Source organism: Amblyraja radiata, chromosome 27, assembly GCF_010909765.2.
Source record: "Amblyraja radiata isolate CabotCenter1 chromosome 27, sAmbRad1.1.pri, whole genome shotgun sequence".
Classification (NCBI taxonomy): domain Eukaryota; kingdom Metazoa; phylum Chordata; class Chondrichthyes; order Rajiformes; family Rajidae; genus Amblyraja; species Amblyraja radiata.
In genome coordinates this window covers 20,007,998-20,027,750 of record NC_045982.1, presented here as the reverse complement: position 1 = coordinate 20,027,750, position 19,753 = coordinate 20,007,998, and the positions used below count along the sequence as shown (strand labels likewise).

Here is a 19,753-nt window from a genome sequence, read left to right as displayed (position 1 = left end):
AAGCTACTGGCCTGGGATTGGCTGCTTTACATGACACTTTTGCAAGAGCAGAAATTTCCAATGAAGCCTTGGAAAAAATCTATGACCAGCCAAGATTATGACCATGCACCTGATTACAAGCTTCGCCCACACGACAATATTGCTCTCATGGCAAAAGTTCCCATTTTATTGGAGTCCGACACAGTATGTCATAAACCTCCGTAGTTATCTATCCCTTGCAAAAGGAATATGTGTACATACACATTACTGGTGTCTGTGTTAAACATGTTTCTATTCAATTGCATGCATTTTAAGATTTCTGTTAAGGCAAGATGATGGATGAGTTTGTATCCTCTAATCCTGGTCTGCTGAAATGTGAAGGAGATACTAAACATTCTCACTGCAGTTATCAGGCATGTCTGATGATGAGACAAAATGTCTGTAACAAATGCGATGCAGAAACCATGGGTGTCTACTTGTCCAAGTGCACCTCGGAGACATGTGGGCTATAAGGCATCCATGCGCAAGAAAAAGAAGGCATTGTATTCATGAGGCCAAAGTTCCACTTTAATTCCTATTGATGGAAAATGGTTAATTATACATATGGTGCTGTACATTGCACTTTGATTGTAGATGCAATCCGACCAGGTAAAGATTTAGTTGTAGATGCAATTGTACCAGGTGAAGATACCTGTACCAATGAGTGAGGTTGTGCTAAAGTGCAATGAAATCATACCCAGCAGATTTCAGAAAGCTCTGCTTCTTCTGGTGCCTGGGGCTCTTTTGCTCCAGCACGCATCTGGTCCACCATTTCCTTTCAAATCCGCCCGTTGCGTGTAGGTTTTCCCCTTAAGTCTGGAGAGACGTCCACCTAATCACCACCTTTGGTGATATTTACCTAAAACAGATAAAACAATGTTGCAAAAGGCAGCAGAGCACACAGGTCTTGTGAATTATTGGCTGATTATATGCAATAGTCATGCAGAAGGTATGGGAGGTGATTATTGGAGAGGGTGAAAAGACACACTGTGGAGTCAATAAATGAGATATTTGATGCATGGAATCACACTGAATGTTGGTGCTGGACTTCAGTGCTGTGTGCAGGGCAATCTTCAGACCTCATTTAACAGAAATTCTAAGACCAAAGAAAGGAATAGAGCACTGACTGAGGAGTTGGGAGAAATGGGGAGAGAAGGAGTGAGGGGGAGGGACAGGCATATGGGGAGATATGTGGAAATGGAGAGAGGCCCATAGAGGAAGAGAGATGCAACTGGAAAGTAGCTGGGAAAGGAAAAGAAAGAAAAAGCAAAAGAGAAAGACTCAGAGTAGCAGGGACATGGCAAGAGAGATAGAGGTGAGAAAAGTGGCAAAAGGTGCTCATGTGTTTGAGTGATGTCACGACTGTGTTCCACAGGATGATGTTAATAAACTGTGAATGGAAGTGAAAAGACAGATGGAACAAGCAAGTCTTTCATTGGGAGGACTCACCTTGATTAATCGTCTGAGGTCATGAGGTCCTTTTTTAACACAGTTAACCAATGCGGGCAATGTTGCCTGCAGCCAAGACCTCCCCGGCACCTTCCTGCCAGTTCATTGCAGATGGGCCAAGAAGATCTCCATGGCCCCTTAAACAGAGGTCCTGCCTCCAGCGTGTGATGGGAGTCAAGAGTTTCTCAAGGTTTCTCTTTGTAAGAATGGGAGCTTGCTCTCCACCCTTAGCAATTGGATGAGGCATTGTGTGCCTTTTCTTTGAAGGGCTGGCTAATGATGTTGCTGCTGTAGGAAATTCAACTACTGTTACAAGGGAGCCTGACAATGCAGCTTATTATAATACAACGAAATATCACTAAAAAAAAAAGATTTTTTAAACAATGTTAGGGAGACACAAAATACACATTTGCAACAGAAGAACAGTGTAGATAAATATCTAGCCCATTATTTCTTAATGTTTTCATATTGTTCTTTCTTTCTCTCTCTTCTGCCTCTCTTCCTGGAACTTCATTCTTCTGTTTGCTTTGTAAATGGGAGTTACACAGAAATTGGCACTTCACTTCCTCAATCACTGTGTTTCTCCCTTTACTTATACATCCCCAATTCTTTCCTTTACCACCACCCTATTTTTTCCCCCTCTTTGAATTACCAATTCATTGCCTCTCTTCTTTGCTCAGATGTTACTCACCTCGCCCCCACCTTCACTACCACCTCATTTATCATGTGGTTATTCAAAGGTTGGAGATTTCTCACCATCAACAAGCTTCCACTCAACTCTTTCTCTTCCCATTTTCACTCTTCAATTGAACTGGACTTTCTTTCAAAATTCTGCTATTTCTTAGAATGAGAAAATAAACTACAATTATTTTTATTGTCTTTCTCTTGCCTTATGCCTCAACATAAAATATCAGTTACAATCGGTTTGGAAAATTCAGAACTCCTAAAGGCTTAAAGTAAAACTTTAAAGACTCTCCCATTTTTGCTGTAGATGCAGTTTTAGAGCAACAAGCAGACTTTCCTCTCCTTGCTCAGAAATGAACACCAAGATAAATAGATAGTCCTCAAAAAATAATTCCACAAAGAGCCTCATATAGACTGTTCACTATCAATGGGATTACAGTGGATACAGAAGAGATTCACCTAAATTATGTCAAAAGGAAAAGGCTTTGGTTATGAGGAAAAATGCAACATATTAGAGTTATGAAATGTTACATGTTTACCAAAATGTGTTTTGCGAAGATAAATGGGAGCAATTTAAGAACTCAAAAGGTACATGTTTAAGATTACCACCAGAAGAACAGAGGGAGAGGGTGTGAGATTTGCACATAGCTTAGTTACAAAACAGAATTCACAATGCCATTAAAGAGAAAGCAGAAAAAATTTGATTTTGGAGAGAGCACAGGAATCCAGGACATTGACTTTTCAAAATATACGCAAAAGACCCAATAGCTCTTTTCTGTGCCGTAAAATTAGATCGTTCCATTTAAACACAGAAGGAAACATAGCAAAGCTTCACACCATAAAATAAACACCACATCAGTGAATCCTCTCAAAATGCCACCGTCTGAATGCATCTGACCAAAAAATAAAGAATAAAACACGGCAATCAGAGGCAACTGTATCTGTGTGTGTGTGTGTGTGTGCGGATATTCGCTTTATAACATTAAAACATTGGGCAATTAGAAGCAACCATTTGTGGGTTTCTTTTCATTTCATTCTCTTCCCTGGAGCTTTCAATTAATCATCCATTTCTTATAATACACACATGCCATGCCCCTTTTAGGAGGCCTACTGTCCATTTCTGAACAGTGTGAGACCAGAATACAATTAAGCATTACTGTGTTAGAAAATTGCTTACTGGTTATTTTTGTCTTTAACCTTTTAACACACCTTTCCTGCAGATTTTTCTTTTAGTACAACCCATTAAACCTCTGTAGCTGCAGCCCTTGACATGAACATGTCAAGGAAGGCCTCTTTCTCTATTAAGATTATAATATTTAAAAAAAATAATATCATTTCAGCAGCTAACAGTGGGGGGGAAAGCACATATGAAGCATTGCAGTGCATTTAGTTTTAACATCTGTTCCTGAAAGACTGTAGCACACATGTTTGATGCTTACCCTGTTGTTTGAACCCACACACAGTGAAGCCAGGCATCCAAGCTGACCTAGAACTAATCACCCAAAGAATCCCACAATGCAATCGGACTGCTGTAAACTGGGTTACTGCAAGTGCTGAAAAAGCAGGGACTCTCATTATGCATTTCAGGATCTAAGAACATGATCCTTCTCCAAACTGATAATGAGAGGCCTTTGATTATTTATTCACTGTGTTAATTAACAATACATTTTTAAAAATTCCAATCTTTTACACAAAATACAGTATCAATGAAACAATATCTAATGAGAGCAAAAAGGAATTGATGCGACTCAATAAGAGAAATGAATTAAGTACGTGATTTACTTGAGCTTGTCTTTCATAACCCCCACCCCATTTTTTGTGTCAGCCCTGTCCTTACTGCAGATTCCACTTTCTCCTTCAGCCAGGAATAGAATCATCGGCGTGAAAGATCTTTCAATTTCACAGTCAGTGTGACCCACTATTGCCTTCCCTATTTGGCTTATTTTAGCATTAACGGATGTGGAGGTATATTTATATTAAGCAACTAATCACACAAAATAGTGAGTTTGTTATTACATAGCACTTAAGAACGAATCCATTTCCTTCCTCGTTCACCTTGGCATCATGCATTTTTTGACAATAAAACCACACAAAAGATTGACTTTGTTGAGACTTTTGTCACTGTCTTAAGAACGTAAGACAGGAAATGTTTTTTTTTTTCAAAACTGCCTTTTATCATGCTACCTTACTAGTAGTAAACAGAAAGAGAAAACGCTAATGATTGGGGTGTCTTGAGTTTTTGAACCAACACTATTCTTTGAACAGAGAATCCTCACTCTGACATGTTAGAAAGTGGGGTGCCTATTTATTGAAAAACTCACCTCCCATCTGCACCAATAGTTTTGCTGATGATTAAAGCAGAATGTCTTCCCAAGGGATAATAAGCTGATTACAGTTAATTTATCGACAAAAATAAGCTTAAAATTCTACTTTTGCGAAGGGATTCCCTCGCTCATTTGCCCACAGTTTTAAAACAAGCAGGAACTTTCTATTATCTTTCTCTGGTCCCTTCAACTGGGGATATTCTGATTAAAAATAAATCCTCTCATCAGCAAAAGTATCAGTTAATATATGGAACAATTATATGTAAAGGGTCAAATGAAGAATTTTGAAGTTAAAACATCTGTTGATTCTCTCTTCAATAGAAATATCTAGGATGCACACATAATCTATAACTCCCCAGTACATTGCAAGCAGAAATCTGTAATTCCAATGCTGTACTTATGCATTTAAAGTATGTTATTTTGTTAGGGTGAAGTGGTCTCATAGTGATGATAAACTGTTATAATTTTGCTGAGTATATGAAAACATTCATAGACAGAATTACATCAGATATTCCTATTATTCCATATTATTGCTGACATGAATCAAAAAAGTATGAAGAAGGATGTCAACCCAAAACACATCTGTCCATTGTGCTCTATATATGCTGCCTTACCCACTAAGCCTTCTGGACTCAAAATGTCCAGCACCAACACACACAAAAATCCTAGGAACTGTAAGGAGGTGTATTAGTGGCTTAGATATGCAACTCTTCACTTAGTGTAACTAGTGATCACTTTGATGAGAAAAAGTCAAGGACAAATCAAGAAGATACAAGGAGCTGCGGATTCTGGTTTACAAAATAAAAGACACAAAGTCCTGGAGTAATTGAGCAGATCAGGTAGCACCTCTGGAGAACATGGATAGGTGACTTTCTGTGTTGGGACCCTTCTTCAGATCAATAAGCTGCTTTTTGTTACAAAACATATGTCATAGAATCGGAGTGGTTTAGTCTATCAGGGAACCATTGAGCTTGCTCTGTTCAGCTCAGTTTAGTTTATTGTCACGTGTACTGAGGTACAGTGAAAAGCTTTTGTTGCGTGCTAACCAGTCAGCGGAAAGACAATACATGATTACAATTGAGCCATTTACAGGGTACAGATACACGTTTAGTGCTAGGTAAAGCCAGTCCGATCATGGATCACAGATAGTCTGATGGTCACCAATGAGGTAGATAGTAGTTCAGGACTACTCTCTAGTTATGGTAGGATAATTCAGTTGCCTGCTTACAACTGGGAAGAAACTGGCCCTAAATCTGGAGGTGGGCGTTTTCACATTTCTATGCCTTTAACCTGATGGGAGAGGGGGGAAGAGGGAATAGACAGAGTGCAACTCATCCTTGATTACGCTGCTGGCCTTGCCGAGGCAGTGTGAGGTATAAGTGGAGTCAATGGAAGGGAGGTTGGATGGTCTGGGCTGCGTCCACAATTCGCTGCAATTTCTTGTGGTCTTGGATGGAGCTATTCCTAAACTCAGCTATGACGCATCCCGCTTTCTATGGTACATCTGTAGACATTGGTGAGAGTTGTTGGGGACATGCCAAACTTCCTAAGCCTTCTAAGGAAGTAGAGGCATTGGTGTGCTTTCTTGATCGTCGCTTCAATGTGGGTGGTCTAGAATTTTTTTTTTGGTGATATTGACTCCTAGAAATTTGAAGTTTTCAACCATCTCTACTTCGACGCCCTCAATGCAAACTGTGGTATGGGTTTGCTTCCTGAAGTCGATCACTACCTCCTTTGTCTTGCTGACATTGCGGGAAAGGTTGTTGTCTCAACACCAGGACACGAGGTTCTCAATCTCCTTCCTGTAGAGTACATTATTTGATATCCGTTATTATCCGTTCCACAATGGTGGTGTCGTCTGTGAATTTGAAAATTGAATTAGATTTGTACATGCTGCACAGTCCTGGTTTTACAAGGAGTAAAGAAGGGTGCTGAAAACTCATCCTTGTGGAGCACCAGCGTTGATGATTATTGCAGAGGATGATGATTTGTCCCTTATCCTTACTGATTGGGGTCTGTTGGTCAGGAAGTCAAGGATGCAGAGATGAGTGCTGACTCCGTGTCCAGCGAGTTTGATAATGATCTTGGATGGTATAAAGGCAGAGCTGTAGTCTATAAATAGGAGTCTCACATACTGTAGGTGTCTCTCTTATCTAGGTGTTCCAAGGGTGAGTGTAGGGCTAGGGCAATGGCATCGTCCGTGGACCTGTTGTGGCGGTAGGCAAACTGCAGTGGGTCAAGGCCACTTCATACACTGGATTTAATGTATTTCATAACTAGCCTTTCAAAACATTTCATGATGGTTGATGTCAAGGCTACTGGACGATAGTAGTAGGATCTTTTAAAATATTCATGATGTTCATAAGTTCATGTTATTAGAGCAGAATTAGGCCATTCGATCCTTCAAGTCTACTCTGCCATTCAATCATGGCTGATCTATCTTTTACCCTCAACCCCATTTTCCTGCCTTGTCACCATAACCCCTCTCACCCTTACTAATCAAGGATCTCTTAAGAATCTACACCTCAAAAAATATCCATTGACTTGCCCTCATGTCCATTGACTTGATTATTTTAATATACATTCTCCCATTAGCCCTTCAAATTTTATCCAATTCCCTTTTGTAAATTATTAGTGAATACGTTATCACTATCCTTCAAGAAAGCATGTTGCAGATTATAATGACAAGCTGCACCTTTTGTCTCCAATGTCAATAGTATTCCTTTTGAAAGTAAATTTAAATCTCTGACTTCTGTTTAAAAATGTTTACCTCCAAATATATTCTTGCTATATTTACTCTTTAAACAAAACCTTTGTTGAATATATTTCTAGGAGCCATTAAGCTTAAGTCAGTATTATTATCATGTCTGATATTTTTAGTTTTAGTTTTTATCTGCCTTTATTTTTGTAGTTGGGATTTGATACTTAGTAGGGGTGTGTTCTTTTGTTAGCGGAGTCTGGCGCAGACGCTCAGTTTAGAAGTTTCAGTTTGGTGTCGGAGAATGAGTGGAAATAGTTTTCTATCATGATCACGACACACACATGTTACAAGACGACATACATTTATAAGAAGGAGCTTTTATGTGATTTATATGACGTGAATGGAACAGCGATTAAGAACGGAAAGTTATGAGTTATTTCTTTGTTTTGTATTACTTTAATAAAAAAGCAGGAAACGACATCTGGAAGATTCATCTTTGCTGTTTTTTGTGTGTTGTGAGTGTGTTAGGCTATACCTTCAATCATCTCCGACAATTAATGGTTATCGAAGTTGGACTTTGAGAACATTGTAAAAACTGCCATTATAATATTAAATTACACTTCACTGGATTTAGGGAAATAACTCCCTCACTGAAGTTCATTTGCATAACTGCGATGCCATAATCTGACACAAAATTAGTAATTTCCCTCCACTCACTTGCTGAGGTCTTATCATCTGTTAGAAACTGTGATGAAATTGTGGTTGGACAACATTTACATCAGCAAGTTTTACATTAGCTTGTCCTTGTACTTGCATCGTCTTTATAAAGCCCTATGTACATAGAACATAGAACATGTTCATGAACAGGCACATCGGCCCACAATGTCTCTGCTAAACATGAAGCCAAGTTAATCTGTTCTGTCTGCACATGATCCATATCCTTCTATATCATTGTGCTCATCATATCTGCTACCACCACCACCTCTGACAGTGCATTCTAGGCATCTCCATTCTCTGCATAAAAAACTTACCAGACACTTCTCGTTTAAATCTTCCGCCATCTGACCTTAAGGCTATGTCCTCTTTGATATTTCCACGTTGCAGAAAATGTTCTGGCTACCTATATCTATACCGACGTTTCATAGAAAACAATCCAAGTTTGTCCAACCTCTCCTTATCGCTAATATCCTTAAATCCAGGCAGTATTTTGGTAAACCTTTTAAACAACTTGCTCAGTTTTCTGACTAAAATGAATAACTTCTCAGTTTTCTGCAAGAAAATTTCATATCTGTTTTCCAATCAGTCCAAGAAGCTGAATGTTGACTGTGGAAGGGGAAAGCTGAGGAACCGTGAACCTGTCTTCATGGACTAGTTGGTGCTGGGGAAAGACAACAAAACCAGGTTCCTGAGTGTGCATATTTCTGTAGACCTGTCCTGTGTCCAGCACATTGATGCCTCTACTTCCTTAGAAGATCCGGTATGTCGACAAATACACTCATGAAATTCTAGATGTATGGTGGATAGCATATTGACAGGCTGCATTGCGGCCTGGTTCAGGAGGTTGAATGCCCTGGAACGAAAGAGATTACAGAAGTGGTGGACATCGCTCGATGCATCACAGGTACTGATCTCCCCAACATCAAAGAGATCTATAGGAAGTGCTTCATGAAAACAGCCACCATCATCAAAGACTCACACCACCACTCTGGCCATTTCCATTTTGCTTCTTTGGTAAGAAGTAATAGGAGTCTCAAAACCACGACCACTAGGTTCAAGAATAGCTTCTTCCCAACAATCATCTTGATCACTACACAACATTAACCAATGAACTATGGACTGACTTGGGTTGCACTAAACCTTATGGCTTTTTTTGCACTAGTATTGGGGTTATTATTTGTTTTATTTTTTTTGTCTATTATATATTATATATGTGTATTGTGTTATCGGCATGTTATTTTGCTGCAAGCAATAATTTCATTGGTTCCATTGATATTGTTGACTCTTGATTTTATCAACCAAGGAATGCCCTCCTGCCATCCCGAAATGTGTACCATCCTGAACAGTCTATTGCATCTATGAGTTTGAAATGATGCCCTGCACACCTCAGGTTCAGAACACAAATGTATGTCAAAAAGTATTAATTTGTATCTCTCCCTCGATTCTGTGAAACAAATATTCACTGCTGTGAAAGAATGAATATCCTTTCATATTTAATTTTTGATTGGAATTGAACAAGGTAACGAAAGGGTGCTTTGGGTGTGACAATTGGAAGCTCTCGCTTGTCCAGGTGCAGAAAAGTTTGTGGAAATCGGTAAAGTAAGATTAGACGTATTACCTCTTGTCTGGAAATGTGTTGACGGGTGGATGGTAAATGTAAACATGAAATAGTAGAGGAGATAAGTAATTCGCTGTGAAGTCAGAGAACTGGTGAGCAGTTTTTTGCCGCCATCTCTCCATTATATCCTGCAATAAAGTCTCTTGAAGCAAACCTGCAAAATCTGTAACTTTTCGTTTTTTCTTTTATTTTCCTCTAAATTAATTTCTGCCACAGAATTTGGCGCAGCGAGCAAGGTCCCAATTGTAACAGGATTTGAACGAATATAGAGGAAATAAAAGGGAATGATATAATAGTCCAAACTGAAAAGGGGATGGGGGGGGGGGCAGGTGCCGTAAAGCGCGCTTTAGAAATTGAAAGGTGACTTCGAGGTTCGCAGACGGAGTAAAACCGGTGAGCGCAAACGTAAATAAAATATTATAAGACATTGTCCGCGGAAACATGACTTTTGTTTTACAGACTTGAGAGAAGAATATGGGAGGCAACAGTAGTTGATCAGAGAAACCTGATCCTACTGATAGAGGGAGGCTTGTGGAAAAGAAGCAGGTGGTCCAGGAGGGAAAGATGCAGATAAGAAAGAACACTGCAAAGGTGATAAAAAAAGACTAAAAGACACCGGGAAGAGGTAGGAGATCCCATTTTTCCACTGGGATTGCCAGCAAATGTCATATTAATAAAGGGATGTCCGGTAAATCTTTATGGTAATCTAGCTAATCAATTAAATGGAAATTGGCAAGACAAGGGAAGTTTCAGCTATCTCTGCCCTACTCAACTCTAAACAAGAAATGGGTTGGCGAGATGGGAGCACAATTAATATATGCCATGGAAGTGTTATTAGTGATAGCTGGAGTGGTAAATGTAACTTTAAAATTGATGGAAATAATAAGGAGATGGACGGGGATGGGGAAAAGACACCAGCCCCTAGAGGAGGAGAAAGGTGTTAAGCAGATAGAGGGAAATGAGGGACCTGTGCCTATTTTACCAAAGCAAGTGGCAGCAAAATGATGATCACAGGCTCAGGGAAATGAGTCCCTCACTCACTGGTTGCCCCACAGAGGAAAGGAAGCTATAATGGGCGGAGCGAGAAACATAGTGCTATATGGGAGGTGGTGTGATGCTTGCAACACAAAGACGAGATGATCCCAGATTTTATAGCCCGATTTAAGAGTAAATGGGAGGAACATGTCAGAGAGTCCCAAGCTGAAAATGGGCCTCTAGCTGTTCACACTTCACCAAATTCTTTGCTGCCCAGACAGGCTCAAGCTTTTAAATTGGTTAACCTAGATTGGTAAAATTAGCAGTGGGAGAATGTGATCACTTCGCTTGTGTCTCGCCCCGTACTGATATTTTTATAATCTCTAGAACGGCCCCACTCCCGTTACTGGGAAGACAGGCTCTATGCAAACTGGGAGCAGTCTTACACTGTACTGCAGACAGCATGTTTATGGAACTCCCTCAAATGCAAATACATCAATTGCTCAATTTAATTAAGGAGGAAGAACAAGGGTTAAAGATGCCCATCCAATATTGTTAGCAATTAAGTAGCAATCCATACAGTCAATTGGTTAATCAAATCCATTGTGCTCTGCAAAGAGTGCAGTATTGAAAAGGCCAGTATTTACAATATCTTGTTGAAACCAGCCAAGAACATAAGCGAATGCATTGCACTGCATTATATACGTGCCTGCCTAATCCCGGAAACCAGGAAAGGGTCTCCCCCTGGTTGAATAAACTCAAACAATTAACAGTGACCCCTTATTTGTTCTTTGGAGTCCCGGGAATAGGAATAATGGTCCACTGGACATCTGGTAGCGCTGTTGATGGCTGCCTCAGCCTACAGTCTGGTTATCTTTTTTGTTTTTTGTTATGTTTAAAGTGTGTTCTTGTTTTTTTTTAGTATTTTATGTGCGGGGAAGGGGGAAACCATCCTTCAGTCACTTCATGGCGATGATGCGACTATTATCCGAGTCGCGCCCTTGCCCCCCTACTCGCGGCCTTCCAACTGGATTGGCGTGGCCTTTCCTGCCGGGTCCGGACCAGAGCTTCAGCAGCGGTGGCGCAGCGCTGGATACATCGCAGAGCGGTCGAGGCCTTATCTAGGATCGCCGTTTGGAGCTCCGGAGTGTTGGGCCTGCTGTATCGACATCGCAAAGCTGTGGTTGTGGAGGTCCCAGCGCGGGCGGCGCTGACTTCAACATCATGGAGTCCTGGGACTCTTTGCCGGGGGTCGCCAACGCGAATCTCCGCCCAGCTTGGCCTGTGGACTTCGGGAGCCGCGGACACCGGTGGGAGGTGGCCGATTCAGAGGTCCAGGCAGCTGAGGATGTTCTACCTTTCGACGTCGGGTTTCCATCGTTCCCGGCGAGAGGGCCTGAACATCCAGCCGCCCTGTAGCAGCGACTGCGGAGGGCTCGGGAGGCCCGACCATGGGTGAACATTGGGGAACATCAGTGACGAGGTTGACTGGACTTTGGTTCCTTCCCTCATAGTGGGGAACTTTGGTGCCATTGTGGGGATGTTTGTGTTGTAGACTGCTGTGTTCTGTGTTTTTGTGTTGTTTTATTTGTATGACTGGAAGGGAAATAGCATTTTGTTGTCTCTTAATTGAAGATAATGACAATAAATTGAATCAAATCATATCAAACCTCTCTTAAAACCAAAGGGATCAATTTGAGATGGGAGACACCTCTGAGTCACACTTAACCGTAACTACTAGACCTCCAGCAACAGTGAAAACAAAGAAATAGGAGAAATGATTTTTTTTAAAAGGCTGAAGGACAAACAGTCAATTCATGTTTTAAAGTTGCTAATGACACAGAAGGAAAGATCACATGGGTCAGAAAGGAATGGGACACTATTTTTCAAGAGCAACGGCCGCCTACTAAGGATCCGCCAAGGTCACCAATGGCTTTGGTCCAAGTACGCCTTGTATTAACTATGGTTCAGAACTTGACGAAAGCTCGAAATCAACCACATCCTCTGGAATGGTAGAAAGAGTAAAAGCTAGTTTGGGCAAAGTATGGCAGCTGTTGTGGCCAGACGCTATGCCCATAGTGATCAATGCCCTGAGAAAGAAGGTAGCTCTAATTTAGAAATGCTCAAGCCATGTGTGAAATAGTTGGTAAAATCTATGAGAAAGTTAAGCAGGACAGGTCCCTCCGGCAGAAGGAAATATGCACTTGTTTAAACCAGGAGATCAGGTTTGTGTGCGAGTAATGAATAAAGATTCTTTCTCTCCTAGATGGAAAGGACCATATTTGATGCTACCTGTACTAACAACACAAACAGCAGTAAAAGTAAAAGAAAAACCCAATTGGGCACATGCTACAAGATGTAAACTGCATCACTCAGACGGAAACTTCGAAGGAAATAGAAGAACCATAAAATTTTGTAATGATAAATAAAAGAGTATTAAAATGTAGACATATTACTTATTAACTATCATTGTAGTATTAAAAACTTATGAATAAACTAACATTGTGTGGTATCAGAGAGGATATGAGGGTGAAGTGAGGCATCAAGATAGTTACGAGAACAGGATGAAGGTAGAAGTTGGAGTATGACATTTAACTAACAACTTTCATACAGAACCAGTGAACTCGCTGCTGTAAGGTAAATAAGCTTCCTTATCTGATTAAAATGTTGGGGTTGTGCCCATATTCCTTCACATGCACAAGGAGGTATCTCTTTGCCTGCTCAAGGACAGTTTCAATCAAAATTATAATTGGATATATATGGCTCCATTTTTGCCACAGATTAATGAGAGAAAATATTATTACCCTTTCTTACTATAAGTGTTGATCATAAAGATCAACAAGGAGGGAACTGTGGAAGAAAAAATTATATCCTTCCGTATTTAATTTTGATTGGAATTGAACAAGGTAACAAAAGGGTGTTTTGGATGTGACAATTGGAAGCCCTCGCTTGATCAGGTGCAGAAAAGTTTGTGGGAATCGGTAAAGTAAGATTAGACATATTACCTCTTGTCTGGGAATGTGTTGAAGGGTGGATGGTAAATGTAAACATGAAATAGTAGAGGAGATAAGGAAGTTTGTTTACATTTCTGAGAAGTTACAGTGGATCACCCACGCCCCCTACCGCTAGTAGTGCAGATAGGTTGCAGTAAATGGAAGGCTTATGATTGGCTTGGAATGGGCATGGTGGCGTGGGTGGCTTGAAAAATGAGATAGAATAATGTTGATTCCCTTGTTTTGTGTTTGACTTGTATTAACCATCTGTTGGTGAATAAGATTAGCATAAGCAAAAAATATGTTATGACTAAAGCCCCTGTCCCACTTTGGCAACCTCCACTGCGACCTCTGGCGACCTTAAGCAACTTTTTAAAAAAATCAAGGTCGTGGTGACCTATGACCTCTGGCGACCTAAAGCAACTTTTAAAAAAAATCAACGTCACGGTGACCTATGACCACCTATGACCTTCCACGCCTATGTGTACGACTTCCTACGATTATGTTGAAGACCTCCCTCGACTATGAAGAAGACCTCCTTCGATTATGCTGAAGACTGGCTTTGACCATGTAGTTTTTAATCGAGGATGGTCTCTAACAAATCATTCTGAACCATGCAAGCAAGGAAGGAACTAGTTTAGAGGATGTTAGTAAAAATACAACTACTGCTGTTTGCAGTAGCCTTTTGGCTTCAGCAGCCTTTTAAGAGAAGCAGAAGGGGAAGAGCAAGGGTGAAGAGGAAGCACAAGAATGGGTGAATGGAGATGATGTGATGGACTGTCCCAGTACACCAGATGACTGGAAGAGAGTGGCGCTGGACTTTGACAAAAGATGGAATTTTAAGCACACATGTGGGGCAGTGGATGGCAAGCATGCCATTCTTGTCCTTGTCCCTGTACCCCTCATTTTCCTTATCATATAGGATGGCATTCTGCTGGAACCATTCCTCAAGGTCCCCCTCCTGCTGCCTGGCGAAGGTGTAGGGTATAACCTTCCTCCAGCCCTCCCTCACCACCAATGGGGCATCTGCCTCTGGTGCTGTGTCAGACACAGGAGAAAGGGCTGCTTTGCTGCCTTCAAATGAGGCAGTGAAGGATGAGGTGGTGGTGGGGACATACACTACCACCCTGGTCTCCTCCTCCAGGGGTCTCTCATGCAGAGTTACCTTCTCCTGCACTATCACCTCATGTGGCATCACCTCCTGCCACTCCTCCTCCTGGGAAGGCAACACCTGCATGCCAGGTTTTTTTGATGGTTGTGCCCTCCCCGTGCGCTGCTGCCTTTTTGGTGCCATCTCTAAAACACAAGTCTCCTCTCCAAAAAACTCTCCAGCTATGAATGAACATGCCCTGGAGGGACCGAGGTGACGTGCCGCTGTTTAAATCCCTTTTTTTTCCTACTGACCTTTTTTTCACCCCGGAGCTATTACCTTCGACTACCTTCGACCACCTTTGACTACCTACGACTAGCATCACGACCCACTACGACCGACCTCGACTAGACCTATGACTAGAAAATATCGATTTTTCCCACGGCGACCTAATTTTAGTCACGATCAATTTTTAACATCTTGAAAAATACGCCGCGACCTAGCTGAAGCCTCGACTACACGGAGACCACTTTCGACCATGAAGGAGTGACGAAGACCTCCTACGACCTCGTGGTGACCTTCCCGCGACTATGGTTCGCGGGCAAGGTCGTCAGAGATCGCAGTGGAGGTCGCCCAAGTGGGACAGGGGCTTCATGAAATAATTGGTACCCATGTAGTAGATGGTAGTTATAGGAAAACATATAGCCAAGGACGAAGCATATTTTCATATAGTTGTATTCAACAAAAAACAAAAGTTATTTACTGCACAGTATGACTGTCAGCTAATTCTGCTGTGAAGTCAGAGAACTGGTGAGCAATTTTCTGCCACCATCTCTCCATGATATCAGCAATAAAGTCTCTTGAAGCAAACCTGCGAAGTCTGTAACTTTTCGTTTCACTTTTATTTCTTTCTAAATTAATTTTTTCCACAACTGCCATTTTCAGCATTTAGCTACATTAATATTGTGGTCTTCAGCAATATTCATTTTAATTCAATGGTCTTGAATTTTGTTGATGCTTATTATTAACATACTTTATCAAAGGAGTCTTGAGAGACCAAACACAAATCAGTTTCAGTGCCTTCATCAGAAAATAGTGACTCAGATTATGGCAATTATAAATTAATGAACAGTGCAAAGTAATGTCCTTTGGTACACCAAGAGCAACAACTATTTCCTGCTTGTGCATACATTCTGGACAGAACTCAGATCCTGTTCTGTAATAATGTTGCTCCAGCCTTTATGTGGACTAATTAAAGCTTGGCTTCTACAAACCGTACTCCTGTTTTGAGTTAAAACTGAAGCTTTGGGTAAAAACGTCGTCATCAAAATCTGCTTTCTGTGCTATCCTGTGAATTTTACTTATTAAGAGCTATGTTAATGATTATTTGTTGCATGTTAACCAGTGTTGCATTTTTAGAAATCATTCATCTGTTACGGCTTGTTTCACATAAGACCCATATAAAAGCAAACATGGGATGGACACTTGCTTTGTCACTTTGGCCCAGTAGACCCTAAACAGAAAAACATACACCTTGGGAATGCTTCCCAAAATGGAATTCTAGGAAGAAATACATAATTGGATAGGACTGTAATACAAAACACCAGTTGCACGGTCCTAATTAGTGAGTGGGAAGTGATTTAATCAAAAACTAAAAAAGGCTGTCTTTTCTCCCCTATCTTATCTTATTGTGATGTATTAAACCTTTTGCCAAGTTCATCAGGAATGGTGGGTATAAGAGGGAAGCTGATCCCATGGTGCAGTAGTACTGGTCAAAATCTCCCATACATAGATGACATCAGTCTTTTCCCCAGATACACAAGTGCATGAACGGCTGCAACCGGTTTGATCTGTTCTTGGGAGTGAATTAATTAGAGAAAAAAAACATTGTTCTTTGGCAACTTGTCCAACTGATTGTGTATGAAAGAACTACATATGCTGGTTTACACCAAAGATAGACACAATATGCTGGAGTAACTCAGCGAGTCAGGCATCTCTGGAGAAAAGCAATAGATGACGTTCCAGGTCAAGACCCTTCTTCAGACTATCTTGTCCAACTGATTGTCTGTCCTTATTGCTTTCAGATCCAATTACCCTGAAGATGGTGGGATGATGTGTCGTCACCGATTAACTGGACTCCGACAACTTCCACTCATTTACCAGACACTTTATTTACGTGCACAATGAGAGCAGCACAGTCCAAGTTACTGTACTACTCTGAAATTCCAATCAGAACAGTCAACTTTTTACACAGATTTTGCCCTTTGAACTGTGCGCATTTTCCAATTTCTCATCATCAATAACAATATGTTCTCAAACCATTAATATACAAATGCAATAACACTGATACAGGCAAACCTACATGCTATTTAATCCTTTATTTGATTTTCAATATCAAGAACCTTGTAGTGTGCATCAAAGAATACCCATCCAAAACATTGGGGTACGTCAATGAATACCTATCAGGAACATTGATGTGCTTCAAGGGCTTGTCCCACTGCGGGGACCTAATTTGCGAGTTTCTAAGAGTTTAGGAGAGTTTAAAAAGTCTCATGGTCTTGTTGTATTGCCGAAGTAGAACACCTCCTATGACCTCCTTCGACTATGTAGAGAAACTCCTACGAATATGTAGAAGACCTCCTTCGACTATGTAGTAAGACCTCCTTCGATCTCCTTCGACTATGTTGAAGACTAGCTTTGACTAGCTTTGGGAAAATTGGACACCGAATAGTGGAGAGTGAAGACGACCACCTTCGACAATACTAACACTATCTATGACTACCTTTGATTACCTTCCACTACCTTTGATTGCCTTCGATTACCTACAAATAACATGCCGACCTACTATGACCTACTTCGACTAAACCTACGAGTAAAAAATAATATTGATTTTTTTCCATGGCGACCAATTTTTACTCGCGGACAATTTTCAGCATGCTAAAAAATACTCCTTGACCAAACTGAGGCCTCGAGTATGCTGTAACGTCTCTCGAGCATGAAGGAGAGTTACATAGACCTCCTGGAACCACATGTCGACCATGCTGCGAGTTTGAGTCGAGGGCTTCTAAACTTGCAAATTAGGTCCCCGCAGTGGGACAAGCCCTGCAGATAATGCCTAAAGGTTGTTGTGCTATACTACTATCCTAACCTTTGTCACACTGCAGTTTCCACATTGTGCTGCACAGATGTCTTAACCTTTGTCATACTGCAGCTTGCACAGATGGATCAGAGGACCATGTACCAAGATATCGTTGGATTGTATAGCTGAAGTGAACCACACTGTGATCGTACTTTGGCTCAATTTCAGGAAATAACCTAGTCATCAGGAAAGAACCTGGGGTGAGATTCCCTCAGGTTTGCTAAGAGCGGTGCTGATACAACCTATGGCTGCTTCTGTGCTGCAGCAGTCATCTGATCTGATTTCCAAATTGTCTGTATATTGAAAATAGACTTGGTCACCAAAGACGCAATGTAGAATTCGACAGACATTGGCGAAGAATAGACAATGGGGCTTTCATTCTGATGGTTAACTTTGTGAGAAATACATCAAGCTGTACAAAAACAACTCTGTGGTTCTATCTTAGACACAAAATGCTGGAGTAACTCAGCGGGACAGGCAGCATATCTGGAGAGAAGGAATGGGTGACATTTCGGTTCGAGACCCTTCTTTAGACTGTTCTGTTCCTGTGTTGTGAAGGCTAGGTTTGACAATGTTACTGTGTGTATTCTCTTCAGTTGGACTATGCCATACCATCTTTCTCTTGTGAATGAACTTGTGGAAAAGCTTGTACAGAAGAGCACTTTGATCTCGTCACTCAGGCAACATTCTGAGGTTCTGTGGAAAAACAAGATCGTGGGCCATGTTAGAATACTCCATGGGCTGGACTGTCAAAGGCAATTGAAAGAACGCTTTATCATCAGAACTTTCAACCAAATATCAAAACTACACTTGGCTGGTGGTGAGACATTCCCTGTCAAATCCTTCATGCACTGCGCATTCTGCACTGAAAGCAGCACCAAAGGGATTAAAACCATCACCCACCTCCTTCTACAATATATGTTCATCAAGATGGGGTCTAATGAGATGCAGTAATCTTTGTCAAGGTTTACCCTGAACAGATGCATAACAAAGGACTCTATGTCCTGCCAACTGCGCCCATGGTTGCAGATGAAAGTGCATACCGACTGCTGCGGGAAGATTATCAGCTTGGTGAAAGACACACCGCAGTCTGCCTAAAACCTACTGATCAATGCAGGGAACAGTCCATGACCAACTAATGCAAACTGGCATAATCCAAAATTTAGGTTTATTATTATCACATGCACTCAGGTACAGTGAAAAGCTTTGGTAGAGCTAAGGCAAAGATAGAGTGAAGAAAGCCAGGATTACATGGGGAGTAATGTGCTGAAGCTCTTGCAGAGTCTCTCTGGAGAAGCGCTGGTTTGGTGCCCTCCTACCACTGCAACATGGTCGGCTATTAAAACCATCTTACACTGTTAGCTCAAGGAATGCAAGTACATGAAAAGTACATGTTGATTTAATGTAAATATTATGTAGAATAATATGGCTTGTACTAATAACTGTGTCATATGAGAGTACTGCATTATCAAGTTTTGTGAATAAAATATATTTTAGGAAATTCCTCATTTTGAGCAAGGTAATGGAAAGAACGGACAATAATGGCAGATAAAATTTGCCGCACAGAAGTGTGAAATAATTTGTTTCTGCAGAAGGGGTGCCATTCTCAAGGGAAGCAGGAATAAAGATATCTGTTTCACATATATGTTTGAAGATTGCCCAAAAAGTTGATAATGCAATTAACGATATGTACATTATCCCTGGTCTTATAAACAGACATATTAAGTGCAAAAGTCAAGCCAAATCTTTCTAAATCAATAGATTAGCTGGAGTCCTCTGTTCATCAATGAATCCCACAACTTCAAGTCCTTGAAGACTTCTGCCTTCACTTTCTTCCCCTCACCCCACAATCAGTCTGAAAAAGGGTCCTGACCCAAAACATCGTCTGTCGATGTTCTCCAGAGATGTTGCCTGACCCACTTTTGCCTGACTCATTTTTAAAGCAGGCAAGGGAATGTTTATAGGGTGTTTAATCATTCTGAGACTAAGGAGAACATTTCAAAACTGGCATAAGAGTCTGTAGTCCGATGACACAAATTAAAAAG

At 41.0% G+C, this 19,753-nt stretch overlaps 1 long non-coding RNA gene across 2 annotated transcripts; it reads right to left on the bottom strand.

The window, feature by feature from the left end:
* Positions 1-524: 524 nt before the first annotated feature.
* Positions 525-3,663, bottom strand: LOC116988555. Of its 2 annotated transcripts, XR_004415988.1 has the most exons (3): positions 3,591-3,663; positions 1,468-1,755; positions 525-877 (listed from the first exon to the last, which is right to left on the bottom strand). It is a non-coding gene; the product is annotated as an uncharacterized LOC116988555 (long non-coding RNA). The 2 variants fall into 2 exon arrangements; XR_004415987.1 differs by lacking the exon at positions 1,468-1,755 and having other exon boundaries at positions 3,591-3,657.
* Between the last annotated feature and the right edge of the window lie 16,090 nt (positions 3,664-19,753).